General features: G+C 35.5%; 2 protein-coding genes and 2 non-coding genes across 4 annotated transcripts in view; 1 reads left to right on the forward strand and 3 right to left on the reverse strand.

Annotated features, from left to right (window-relative positions):
• LOC137237784 (mediator of RNA polymerase II transcription subunit 13) overlaps positions 1 to 14,890 on the reverse strand; it is a 171,198-nt gene that overhangs the window by 39,324 nt on the left and 116,984 nt on the right. The gene's annotated exons all lie outside the window — the stretch shown is intronic.
• Positions 800 to 881, reverse strand: TRNAS-GCU (transfer RNA serine (anticodon GCU)). Its single transcript has one exon. It is a non-coding gene; the product is annotated as a tRNA-Ser (tRNA).
• Positions 11,167 to 11,248, reverse strand: TRNAS-GCU (transfer RNA serine (anticodon GCU)). Its single transcript has one exon. It is a non-coding gene; the product is annotated as a tRNA-Ser (tRNA).
• LOC137237785 (uncharacterized) overlaps positions 11,821 to 14,890 on the forward strand; it is an 86,875-nt gene continuing 83,805 nt past the window's right edge. Inside the window, exon 1 of the mRNA XM_067761963.1 lies at positions 11,821 to 11,905. The gene's annotated coding sequence lies outside the window, so the exon portion shown is untranslated. The remainder of the gene's footprint in view (positions 11,906 to 14,890) is intronic.

The raw sequence follows: 14,890 nt of genomic DNA on the forward strand, positions 1-14,890 counted from the left end.
TGGTAATAACCCAATTTCGTCGTAACTCGACTTTGGTTGTTGCCATAGATATAACGATTTTTGACGATTTTTTGGGCGGCGTTTGAAGACTTGAAAAAAAAATATATGGAAACGCTGACCACAACATCATAACCGCTGGGCCATAGCGACTGCTCAATAGCTTGCGCCAAATGTTGTATTTAACATTGTAGTACACACGAATTTTACCGTTTCTTTTTACTTTAACTTAATTTAAGAACATTGTTCTTAATTTAAGAACATTGTTCTCATTAATAGAACATTTGTTCATATTTTAAGACCAGCCGTTCTCTTTTCAAGAAAATGGTTGTCAGTTCAAGAACAAGGTTGCTGCTTTGAGAACAGGTCGGTCGTGTTTCAAGAACAAAAAAGTAAGAACATGAAAATCTTGAATTAAGTCCGGTGGTGCTGGATTTTAGAACGGCGTTTTTCTCTGAGTGTCCCAGCTTAATTTGGTGTTTGTAAAAGATCTTTGAAACAACTTAAGTTATATTGCTATCAACTTTGAACAGAGCTTGCAACTTCGTCACCATATCCAAATGCAAAAAATTTTAAATAACTTGACCGTATGTTAACGTTTTTGAATCCTGCAAGATGCAATTTATTTATTACCTCAGAGGTGGGGGTTTGATTTGGTGAAAACTCCCAAATGTTTTTATCGGCCAGATAAGCTATGAAATTCCCTCAGTATAAATTCTAATTGGCATAAATTTAGCTTATATGAGAACGAAAATTTAAAAAGCATATTTTAGTTTTTATAATAAAATTTATAAAAAACGTTCGACGAGGATGGGATTCGAACCCACGCGTGCAGAGCACATTGGATTAGCAGTCCAACGCCTTAACCACTCGGCCACCTCGTCGTTATTTTGAATTTAACCTATCAGCATACTTGAGCGCGTGCACTGCCTTACCAACGCAAAGTGGATAACAACGTACTTCATTAAACATTGAAATGAAGTCAAAACTAAAGTAAAAATGAATTGAAGGAAACAAAATGGAATTTACTAAAATGCAAATAATCATAAAATTAGGTACCTTACATATGCAAATGCATAAAACATATGTAGGTATATATATTTATGTGCAAATAATTTGTTATTTATTGATCTGTATACACTGTCGAAAATTTGGTTGGAATTGTAAGAAACACTCAAGTAGTTGATTAAATAAGATGTGGTTCGAGGTGTTTGCCAACATCAGACTGTATCACAAAAAAAAAAAATATTTTGCAAGAACAGAAGATAAAAAATCGTCAAAGAGGATCTTACATCGTCACAGGTAGGACAATTGTAAACAATATTTCATCTTTGTTAAAGCATTCTTTTAAAATCAACTGGGGAATTCTGGTTCTTATAGATATATTGTTGTTATGTAAAAAAATCACAAATGGAGATTCTGAACTTCAATTTTAATTTTCTAAACTTTAATTGTAACTTTCTGAATTAAAACTGAAAACGGTTAAGCTAAATATGAAAAGTATGCCGAATAAAATAATACAAAGATCGCTGCTAAAAATCCAATGTAACTAGGCTCTGTTGATGCGCGCTTGTAAATATACTACACAATTTGGATCGAAAAACATCCTTTGTGGATTGCATTCCAAAAGCAATAGATATTTAGCATTGCATTCTCCAAAAAATTATATACGGCTTTGCATTTGCTACGTCATGGCAAATACGCAACCTCAAAAACCGTAGTTTATTTTTGTTGATGCGTTGCAAATATGTGATATAAGTATATTAGGCCGGGTCGATTTGTGGGGAGGCAAAAAAATCGCACATTACTCTGTGAAAATCATATTCTAGGGATCAAAATAAGAAACTCTGCCGAAGAAACTATACCTCTAAAACGAATTCTGATGTCCCCCAATTTGGGTCGAACTTTTGGGTAGGAGCAAATTTTGAAAAATCCCACTTTGATCCATTTAGAGTGCTCCAATCGAGTCCAAATGTATGACCGACCGCCACTAACTTTGGAGGCCCGACCCACCGATGCCAGTGTCACACCCCCTGGAACCCCCCCCCGGGGGTTCACCATACAAACATTTAAAAAAATCGCCGGTTTTGCACTTTACATGAAAAAATCAGCGAAATGCCTATGTTTTTTCTTGTTGGAGTTTATTTTTCTCTTTAGAAATTTATTTAGTCAGAACATATGTAAATGAAAAAATGAATTTAACTTAGTAATAGAAAAGAAATTTAAAAAAATTATTAGAAATTAGCGTTTTTACAACCCTTTTAAAACCAAGGCATCACTGTGATGCATTTGCATGTCGTGAACATAGTTGTGTGGGTTTTTTATTCAACCGTTTTAAAAAATGCTGGTATCACTGTGACACACTTGCAGATCGTAAAATTGCTTGTGTTGTTTTTTTTAAGACACCACAAGACACAGCAGGTAGAATTGAAATTACCATTTCATTCTTATTACCTCGTCTCGTAGACCATATATAACGCAATAGTTTTTGTGAATGCATTAAGTCGTTGTGAAGAACTCAAAGTGTGAAGTGCTAATTTCAGATAAAAAAATATTTCACAAAAAATAATAAGTGAAGTGACCATTCCAAATCAAAAAGTTTACAATGAATCCACCATCCTCTACACCGCAAGATGAAGCAACTACATCAACAACTATCGAAAACCCAATGAGTCATATAGCCAAGCATGATGTCACTGTTTTTGGTGTGTCTACTGATTTAACTGATCTTAATTTATCAACCCATCTGGATATCTTGAGATATTATTTTTACTTAAGCGAACGTGCTAAAACAGAACAAAAAAAGTTTTCCCATAAATCATTCACTATTCAAGTACAAGATAAGGTGATTGGAATTTGGGAAAAACTTGGTATGGAAATAATGCTGAAAAAGTGTATTTAATAAATTGAATAAATTGCTTGACAAGTATCAAGAGCAAATCAAGAGAAGAAACGATAGATAAAATTGATGAGAAGTATCATACTAGGATGGTAAAAGAACCTCGTCTTGTTATTTTGAGAGAAACCAATTCTGATTTGATTGGTTACGTAAGACTGGAACATGAAACCGCTGAAAACAAAACAACCAAATTAAATGGTTTTTTCAACGATAAAAATATATCACTGGATGCATTAATTGGAATATGCACTGACGGTGAGCCAACAAACACTGGCCCACACGGTGGAATTATACGACGATTCGAATTGCTGTTAAAAAGATCATTGCATTGGTTCGTTTGCCTTCTACACTTCAACGAACTTCCGTTTCGGCATTTGTTTGAAGCTTTGGATAAATCAACCAGCACTGGACCAAGATCGGCAAACGGAAAACTGAGCCGTCAAATCGAAACTTGTGAAACTCTTCCGGTAAGTTATTGCTACCACTCATTTATTATAATTGTCAATGATTTTTAATTATTTTATTATTATATATTTTCCAGAAAATGAGTTGCAAAATATGCCCCCTGCTCCAGAAAAAATTGAATTTTCCACCGATTCGTAGTACTTATACGACATGGCCCATGCAATTTCTAGCGGCGTGGTTCCGGTGGATCTGGCTAACATCAAACCAGGGAAAATTGTACATTCTCGGTGGCTCACCAAGACCGCTAGATTATTGCGATTATATGTGACAACGGAAAATCCAGATGCAAATTTAAGAATTCTGGTTGAATTTATAATTAAATGTTATGTGCCAATGCACTTCAATATCAAGTATTACAGCTCTGTCGTGTACGGCAGTGCATTATTTTTCAAGCTCATTGGTTGGTCACGATTTCTAGAACCTCGTTAACGCAAAATTGTCAATCAAGTAATTAAAGATAATTCATATTATGCCCATTCGGAAAATATCTTGTTATCAATGTTGTTTGATGATAGCAAAGAAAAGCACGACTGTGCCATCAAGAAAATTCTACGCTATCGAACCGATGTTGACGAGCCAATGGAACTTAGAGTTTATAAAAAAACAGATATAAACTTTAATTGCACAAGTTATACGGAAATGATCAATTTGAGTGATATAAATATCGTATTTGAACCACCATTCACGCGAAGCATTCCGTACGATACATTGAAAGAATATTTAAATCAAGATGATCAACCGTTTAATGATCCAAAAATTCCATCACACATAGAAGGAACGGAACGACATGTTCAATTGCTAGCTAGCGTTTCCAAACGGGTTATACCGGAAAATGTAGAGGCTGTTATCATTGTTTACTATATAGTTTGGCAGCTTAAGTAGAGGTTATGTTGCGAATAGAGTGGAAGGCAGTGGACTAGGCAGTCGAATGTCATATAATGAAGGAATGGTGTTCGGGGTTTTTTCAGAGTTAAAAAAAAAATAATAAAAGATTTAATATAAATAAAACCATTGTTTTAATAACAACATAAACACCATATATATTCTGTATACATAAATTTGTAAGGATTAGCTCACTTTAAAATTTGAATTAAATAATCTAAAGTTTTTTTGAAACTGAGTCGAGAACTGTGCGTGCGAATGTGCGAATTTTCACCGATCAGCTGTTAGTTGCGCTACTTGGTAAAATTTACAATGGCTGTTATGGCGACGACATTAGAGAGCCGTGCGAAATTGCCCAGACTTGAAAGTAAAAAAGACCTCGTATTTTTTTGTAAACTTTCACAGCTAAATTATTTATTAACATTTGTCTCAAAGCTTATAAAATGTTTTCTGAAAAAAATTAAAATATATTTTATACTGAAATCATTTATATATCGTTTAACACAGCAATTTTACTTTAAGCTCTTTTCAAAGCGTTTACAGAAATGCCTGTTGAGATTGAAGAGCAATGTCAATACAAAACAAAACAAGTAAGGAAGGCTAAGTTCGGGTGTAACCGAACATTACATACTCAGTTGAGAGCTATGGAGACAAAATAAGGGAAAATCACCTCGTAGTAAAATGAACCTAGGGTAACCCTGGAATGTGTTTGAATGACATGTGTATCAAATGGAAGGTATTAAAGAGTATCTTAAGAGGGAGTGGGCCATAGTTCTATAGATTGACGGAATTTAGGGACATCGCCATAACGGTGGACCAGGGCTGACTCTAGAATTTGTTTGTACGATATGGGTATCAAATGAAAGGTGTTAATGAGCATTTTTAAAGGGCGTGGGCCTTAGTTCTATAGGTGGACGCCCTTACGAGATATTGCCATAAAGGTGGACCAGGGGTGACTCTAGAATTTGTTTGTACGATATGGGTATCAAATGAAAGGTGTTAATGAGTATTTTTAAAGGGCGTGGGCCTTAGTTCTATAGGTGGACGACCTTACGAGATATTGCCATAAAAGTGGACCAGGGGTGACTCTAGAATGCTTTTGTACAATATAGGTATCAAACGAAAGATGTTAATAAGTATTTTAAAAGGGAATGCGCCTTAGTTCTATTCGTGGACGCCTTTTCGGGATATCAACATAAACGTGGACCAGGGGTGACTCTAGAATGCGTTTTTACAATATGGATATCAAATGAAAAGTATTAATGAGTATTTTAAAAGGGAGTGGGCCTTAGTTCTATAGGTGGGCGCCTTTTCGAGATATCGCCATAACACTTTGAGCCCCGCGTGCACACCCGTGGTCATTTTTTTCTGCACCGGTGGACCCCGTGCTGACGAAGGGTTGTGCTTTAATTAACAAGCTGAGACCAAAACTTGTTTACTTAGTTTTATTGATTTTTTGCAATTGGGGTGACTTTGTGATATTTATTTTTGTTTGTTTCCTGTTTTTGTTTTTTTTTTGTGACCACCGGTGGTCATGTTGTCCCAGAATGTCAAAATACATATTGGGCCCAAGTGGCCACCAGTGGGCATACTCTAATTTTATATTTTTATGTGTTTATCATTTTTATTTTTATATTTTTTTCATTTATTTGTTTTACAGTTTTAATTTAAGATGTCCAGAAAACTTTTAACACGTGATGACATTGCTGCCGAGCTCGAAAAATCGAGTGTAGACGAAGTTACGGGATTTTCAGATTATTCATTTGTTGATAATGACTTTGAGCCAGATTCTGAAAGTTCTGATTCAGAATCTGATGATGAAGATTTCGACGATAGTGATGGAGATATAGCAATGGACTTGAATGAAGATCCTAACGAAGAAGTTCCTCTTGCAAACTTAATAAATAGTCGAACATGGGGGCCTGTTGGTGGAGATCGGTTGACGTTTGTTGAGTCTCCGATGTGGACAGGCGTGAATCCTGATGTTGTTGATATGATGCGACCATCGACATCTAGATATCCCCAAAAACACACATTGTGAGCAGTGTGAAGGAGCAATGTGTTTAGTGTGTTTTGAAAGCCACAGATAAATCATTATTAAATTTTTTTTTTCTGAATAGTTTTGGAATAGTTGTATTGATCTGTTTTTTTATATAATATACATCTTACTTTTGAAGACCTAAAATGAATTTTTTGAATAATTATATTCAATTAGACTTGTTTTCGTTGAGAAAATTTTAATAAAATATATTTATCTAAAATATATAATATATTTCTTAACTTTTAAATCTTAAAATGAATTTTTCTTACCTAAATTTAATTCACTATTTTTAGGCTTTAGACCAAATTACAAAGTCCAAGTCAAAAAGGTTTACATCCTGGGACCGAACTAATTTTATTTCAATGGTAAATGTATGCAGAACGTTTCCACCCGCGATCACAATGTCGGTAAATCAAACACGACCTATGACCACGGGTGGTCACGATGTCCCATAATGTAAATCCACCAATGCCCACGGGTGGTCACATTGCCCCAAATCGTCAAAACATAAATGTCCACCGGTGGGGCACGCGGGGCTCAAAGTGACAAAGGTGGACCAGGGGTGACTCTAGAATTTTTTTGTACGATATGGGTATCAAATGAAAGGTGTTAATGAGTAATTTAAAAGGGAGTGGGCTTTAAATCTATAAGTGGACGCCTTTTCGGGATATCGCCATAAACGTGGACCAGGGGTGACTCTAGAATGCGTTTGTACAATATGGGTATCAAACGAAAGGTGTTGATGAGTATTTTAAAACGGAGTGGGCCTTAGTTCTATGGGTGGACGCCTTTTCGAGATATCGCCATAAAGGTGGACCAGGGCTGACTCTAGAATTTCTTTGTACGATATGGGTATCAAATGAAAGGTGTTAATAAATATTTTAAAAGGGAGTGGGCCTTAGTTCTATAGGTGAACGCCTTTTCGAGACATCGCCATAAAGGTGAACCAGGGCTGACTCTAGAATTTGTTTGTACGATATGGGTATCAAACGAAAGGTGATAATTAGTATTTTAAAAGGGAGTGGGCCTTAGTTCTATAGGTGGACGCCTTTTCGAGATATCGCCATAAAGGTGGACCAGGGGTGACTCTATAATGTGTTTGTTCGATATGGGTATCAAATTAAATGTATTAATGAGGGTTTTAAAAGGGAGTGGTGGTAGTTGTATATGTGAAGGCGTTTTCGAGATATCGACCAAAATGTGGACCAGGGTGACCCAGAACATCATCTGTCGGGTACCGCTGATTTATTTATATATGTAATACCACGAACAGTTATCCTTCCAAGATTCCAAGGGCTTTTGATTTCGCCCTGCAAATCTTTTTCATTTTCTTCTACTTAATATGGTAGGTGTCACACCCATTTTACAAAATTTTTTTCTAAAGTTATATTTTGCGTCAATAGACCAATCCACTTACCATGTTTCATCCTTTTTTCGTATTTGGTATATTATTATGGAATTTTTTTAATTTTTCGTAATTTTCGATATAGAAAAAGTGGGCGTGGTCATATTCGGATTTTGGCCATTTTTTACACCAATATAAAATGAGTTCAGGTAAGTACGTGAACTGAGTTTAGTGCAGATATATTGATTTTTGCTCAAGTTATCGTGTTAGCGGCCGAGCGGAAGGACAGACGGTCGACTGTGTATAAAAACTGGTCGTGGCTTCAGCCGATTTCGCCCTTTTTCACAGAATTATCGTCCAAGAATCTAAGACTCTACCAAATTTCACAAGGATTGGTAATGTTTTGTTCGACACATGGCATTAAAAGTATCCTAGACAAATTAAATGAAAAAGGGCGGAGCCACGCCCACTTTGAAAATTTCATTTTTGTATTTTATTACACCATATCATTACTGGAGTTGAATGTTGACATAATTTACTTATATACTGTAAAGATATTAACTTTTATTTTAAAATTTGACTTTAAATAATTTTTTTTTAAAACGTAGGCGTGGTCGTTCTCCGATTTTGCTAATTTTTATTAAGCATACATATAGTAATAAGAGTAACGTTCCTGCCAAATTTCATCATGATATCTTCAACGACTGTCAAATTACAGCTTGCAAAACTTCTAAATTACCTTCTTTTAAAAGTGGGCGGTGCCACGCCCATTGTCCAAAATTTTACTAGTCTTCTATTCTGCGCCATAAGTTCAACTCACCTACCAAGTTTTATCGCTTTATCCGCATTTGGTAATGAATTATCGCACTTTTTCGATTTTTCGAAATTTTCGATATCGAAAAAGTAGGCGTGGTTATAATCAGATATCGTTCATTATAAATAGCGATCTGAGATGAGTATCCAGGAACCTACATACCAAATTTCATCAAGATACTGTAGCATGATACAGTATGCCTTTACGCCAATGCATTTTTACTGACTCAAATAACCACTTGAGTTCATTTCCATTGGCCAAACCATTCAATCACCCAACTTATGTATGAATCATATATTGAGTTCATTTGCACTTACCAAACCGTTCAATATATCGGTCAACCAACTTATGCATGAATCACAGTAACGGTATGTAAATCACTACACATTATGCTGACTAACCATTATTTATTATGAAACTATGTACATTGTAGTATGTAAGCATTAATGTAAGTACGTATGTGTAGGTTAAGAACTTTTGTATAAATAGGAATGAATTTCTTTAACAAAAAGAATTATTGTCAGACTTTCAAGCTGAAACCTTTCGTCTTATCAATTTTAACTTTTCAATACCTTAAAATTTACTCAAGTTATCGTGTTAACGGACGGACGGACATGGCTCAATCGAATTTTTTTTCGATACTGATGATCTTGATATATGGAAGTCTATATCTATCTCGATTCCTTTATACCTGTTCAACCAACCGTTATCCAATCAAAGTTAATATACTCTGTGAGCTCTGCTCAACTGAGTATAAAAAGTATTATGATTGTTTAGCGACCTATTAAATGTTACCTTTTTATTTGCTGGCTCGAGGTCATATAAATAAAAACAAGGTTTTTATATTTTGTGCCAATATATTTCGATTACACATCGGCAATCGTATTAATACTCCTCGTTATACAGTACGGATGTGAAATAAATTTCGCCCTTGAAGACGATTACCGATGTGTAATCGAAATATATTGGCACAAAATATAAAAAATATATGACCTCGAGCCAGCAAATAAAAGGGCAAAAACGAATTTGGTAAATTCTCTCAGTGAGTACACGTATTTTCCAAGTTTTCTTGGCTAAATCTAGCCACTTCCTTTCGATTTAAAAACGTAATTAGCGGCGAAGATGATAAAATGCACATTTTCTGCGATGAAACATGTTTGTAAACCAGTTTTGGTGTTTTCTTGATATTCATAAAGTACCTTGCAATTTTCATCTCGACCCACTGAAATTTAACAGGGACCCCTATTAATAGTTATTTTCTTTTTTTATGTCGAAAAAGACCGGGTCAAAAAATTGTCCTAGGTGAAAGTTTATGAGATCCTGGGAATACCCATAGCATTTTCATGACGAATCACGCATTCTCTCTATTTTTCGGACTCATTTCAAAAAAATCTAGAAATAAAAGTAAAATCCGGACTTTTATTTTATAAGGTCAAATATGAAACGGCTCATGCAATTAAAACGAATTTTTCACCAATAGATTTTTATAAATATCTAGATTTGAAACCTATATGGTCATTTGAAAGTTTTAGTTAGTAATACCAGAAATTTGTCATAGAAAAACTAAAACCAACTCTCATAGTACTAAACTTTTATACTTTTCCATTGTAAATATGCACCTGTTTTTTCGCTATAAAGTTTGATCCAATTGAAATATTGCCTTGAAATTTGATACACCGCTTTTTGTTGAAAAAAGAATTCTGTTCCCAAAAAATTAAAATCTAGATTTCACCTTTATTTTCGGACTTATAATATAAAATCCCAGATTTAATAATTCATTCAAAAAAATTAAAAGTCCGAAAATATTTTTGCTGAAAAACTAATTGTAACCGGAATTATAGTTTGCATCCTTAAATTTAAGCAGTAGTTTATATTCGTTTTAAAAAATGCGTTACTTTTAATTTTTGCATGGCAAAAAATAAAAATATTTGCTTTTTTGGACTCTATGTAGAAAGCAAAGTAACAATGTGCGTTATTTGAACGTTACACCAACGCCAAAACGACGCAAAAATGAATGAATTTGAGCCTTTAGGCACCCTGCATCGAATCGCACTAGTTCCGAACTAGCGCAAAATTATCTCAACACTTCTAACAATGCGATGTCCTAGGAAATGGCAACTTTCCCCTTTTGCAGGCCATTTGAATGCGTTCTTTACTTGTTCAGTCGTGTGGCTGTGAAATAGACATTGTCTTTAAAATTCGTAAAGCTCAGACTTAAACGCTGTTGCAACAAGTGTGGCTCAGCATCCGATTAGTATTACTTCGGAGGTATTTATTAAACCTGTAGTGGGAAACTGGTGCTTTGTGTGATTGTCTTCAATTTTCGCTACTGGGCAGTTATTGGCGCTTAACGATGGTGATGGTCGAAATACCTACATGCAAATTCTTTTTCCCTTTGTAATGCTAAAAAGTATAATATTTTTGTTGCTTGAAGACAACAAAAATCTCAATTAGGGTGTTTTTTGGTGATTCGAATATTTTAATTATAGAAAAATTCCAAAAAAATTAGTGAAATAATTTTCAATCTCAGCTAAAATTAGCACCAGCATATTTGTTCAGTGATAGCATGATAACTAAAGATGTTTCTCGTTTGTATTGAATTTATTTGCTTTGCTTAGCACAGCGTTCTAGTCTAATCACTTTGTTGTAAACCTTTCGTTTACAACTAAAGAATTCCATTCTTGTAAATAAAAAGTAATAAAATTAAAAGAAAAAATGTGTGCCGGCGAGGATGGGATTCGAACCCACGCGTGCAGAGCACATTGGATTAGCAGTCCAACGCCTTAACCACTCGGCCACCTCGTCAGTGCACAGTTCGATGCCAGAGTTGCATTTTTACATTTTTGCCCAAAAAGAACTACAGTATCGACACAAACTTCTTTTAATTCACCACACTCGCTAGATAGCGCCGTTAGCTTTAGTATGGTGTAATATTAAGGTGGGCAACTAGAATCTGTGAACCAAGGCAGAACAACCAAACACAATTTTTGAAAATAAAAAAATCCTATGTTTACAGTATTTTGAATGTTGATTTTGTCAAAAAGTATTCAAATTATAAATATATGTATACTCTTTGATATTGTTGGCTGATATGATACGACGTTTAGTTGTTGGTGCCTAAAAGTTTTATTGTTTTTTTAGGAAAAGCCAAGCAATTTTTTTATTAAAGACAGAAAACGTAATAGTTATATCTCACACCTAGATCAAAACAGCGATCAACACAATGTTCAGAAAACTCGAAAAACTGTCTACATACTAAAGGTTTACGCCGATCACTTTGTCGGCGCGCCGGCCACACCGCCGCCGCCGATTACGTGACCGGCGTATACCTTTAATTGAATGTCTGGACTTCAGATTATCACATTGTCCACAACTAATGAATATGGAAACATACTGCTGACAGCAATGGAATGTTTGACGATCTGAAACAATACGATTAACTTGCAGATGAGTATCTGGGAGGTTTGTAAAGCGAAAATAAAAAATAATAATATTTGGAAAGGTTTTGTTTATATGTATTTAAAGAAATCGACATTTCGGCCAATTCGGAAAGATCCGCGGTTTTTGCCCCAAAATCTCCCGTATTGTTCAGAAAATTTCGGGAGTAGCTCCTTGCGGAGAGAGGGAGAAATACTTAAAATTGTCACACTTTTGTAGCGTAGTTTCACCGAAGGAGATGTTCTGGGCTAACTCTAATAACCGACGTCGGCACGATTTCTTTAAATAATTTGTGGCTACATGCTGGTCACGCACAAATACGACTTACGGTTGCTATCAATTATCTGCTAATAGTCATGGCTTTCGTGGCACAGTTTAAACGATTACCATCAATGCTGGCTTATTGTTGATCGCGCCAAAGGGTGCCTTCAGTTTTTTCGGCTGTTTCTACGAGCCAGAATTCCCGACGTGCAAACAGTAGCAATCCCAACCGCCAGTCGCTACTACGCATCCTGGCCCTTATACATTATGCCAGCACAGAAGCCAAAGGACTGCGACTTCAAACTCATACCTTCGTTCACGTCACTTTCCTAGTAGCTCTAGGTGTAGCTAAGCAGACTTTCTGATGGATGCTTTTGTCGCGCTGTGCTTCAGAGATACACCCATAAAAACACCTTGAAATGTTAGGGAGTAACTATTCGGCCAAGGATGCCGCTCTCGAAATCATAAGCGGTCTAAGTGGATGTCATTGCGTAACTCATAGGCGAAAATCGTATAATCCTTGGCGCATCTACATACATAATTTACACTTTACAAGGACCGTGGAAAAAAATTTTAAAATATAGACCAAAATTTGCACACGTTTGTGTTCGATACATTGACTCAATAGTCCTCGTTTCCGGCCTTATTATATTACAGCTCATTATGGATGACCGCCTTCAATTTTCAGACTAGTTCGACTATCCCCTACGTTAGGCTAGTAGCACACACGGCCATTAGTTCGACTGTCTTGGAAAAGCTTTTGCTTCACCACTTTGAGTTTTCTTACGAAGGACAAAGCCCCACCTGGTAAATATATGTGCCTGTGCCTACGCATTAACATTTGTAAAAGGAGCCGTAACGTGTAGGTGATATTTAAACTTGGTTTATAAGCTATAATCAATGTGATTCACTCCAAGGGACCAGTTTTGATAGGACCGCCAACTTTAGGAAATGTCAAACCGGGTGACTTGGGTGTTGAAGCATGAAGTGTGAAAATCAAGATTAAGATTTCAGATGCTATTTTATAGTTCAGCAAATAAAGTGATTTTTCAAACCCTTTTCATACGTGTTGAAGATATATGCAACTTAAGTATGAGCTGATAGTAATTTCAAAGGAGAATTTAAACCATTGGAGCCTACTTAAGTATTTTGCATCACTGATTTCGCTTACTCTTTCAGCCAATCGGGATATAAAACTCGATGTTCCTTATTATATTTTTGAAAAAATTATGCAGTGAGCATTTAAATTTTTTATATAACTTTTCTTTTAGTGTTTTGATGCAAAATCCGTGTTGAGCTGGCATTGAAAGCGCCTGTTTTCTCAAATAACTTTTGAACGGTTAGAAAGTGTTAAATGTCGCAATTGAATTTTTATAACTGGCAGTGATGCGCATCCCTGGATACCCCTTTCGACCATATCGGACCAATTTTCGAGATGAACAATAAATGGCCTAGACAGTCTTAAAAGAGTATAAGAAAATACAGTAACGCGCCGAACGCCACCACAGCCGCCGCGCCGATATTTTTGACATTCGGCGGCGCATATCTCTACTACATACCTCTCTCATATGCGCCCACGTATTTTTTTTACAAAGCCTTTTCTCGCTGATTAGTGGAGGTATTAATACATAAATCGAGTAAACAGCTCGGTAGCTATTGAATTGGGAAGCTTGGTAGTACGCATCACTTAAAAATTTAAGATTTTTAAGTTAGCTCCCTTTCGAACTAGCTGTGCGATATTTATGTATGTATGCTCTTTGTAATGTATGCAGAAAACAGCTTTTATTAATTTCAAAAGTTAACGCTTTTCTGCACTTTGAATCGAATTTTGTTTCAAAACTTAAGCCAATCTAACATATCAGGCCCGTGTTTTCAGTACAAGTTCAACTTAGCTTGTCAGTTAAACTATGCTTAAACTTATTCTGCGGTTTTTCATTCTACTTTAACTGAAGTTTAAGCTAAGCTTAAGCGGCCTATCTGGCAGAGTTAAACGCTAGTTAACCTATCAGTTATTTGCGTTCGTTCGCAATGTCGTCGAATATACCCAACAAACATTTGGGCTTGAGGACCATTAGAGCGCATGTTGCAAGCTAGCGTACTTCTAAAATCTCTAGAGTTGTTTCGTGGCTCAGTGGCTCAACATGACAATCCTAGCGTTCTCAGCAAGAAAGGGATTTTTTATAAAGCTAAAAATGCTGTTACTTAAGTTATAAAAAAGATAGTTCCCAACTTATACTCAAGTATGGTTCTTTAATTGGATTCAAATGTTAGATTCCAATACTAACGCGTTTTGACGAAAATAAAATAAAACATTTATAATTTATTTAATTGATAACGCTTCATTACTGCTACAAACCAGGTGTTTATTTCTCACAATAAACAGATGTTGCCTTTGGTTGTATCACCTTTTAGAATATTTTTTTTTTCAATTCCACCTCCACTCGATATTCAGTGTAGGATACGAACTGGAGAAATATGCTGGATGTTCATTTGAGAACTATATATTTCTCAAATTCTCTCAAAGGTTGGAGAATAATTTAAGAATGACGTTGGAGATCAACTGAAAACTATTAATTTTACAAAATTACTCAAAGGTTGGATAGTGATTGGAAAATGATGTTGGATATCAACTTGAGACTTATCGGGTTTAAGAATAATAAGAGAATGATGTTGGATAGAAACTTTAAAACAATACTTTTTTTTTCTTTATAAATTATGGTATCTGCGAAAGCGAGTCATTTTAATCGT

This window comes from Eurosta solidaginis, chromosome 1 (assembly GCF_040869045.1).
Source record: "Eurosta solidaginis isolate ZX-2024a chromosome 1, ASM4086904v1, whole genome shotgun sequence".
In the NCBI taxonomy this organism is placed as follows: Eukaryota; Metazoa; Arthropoda; class Insecta; order Diptera; family Tephritidae; genus Eurosta; species Eurosta solidaginis.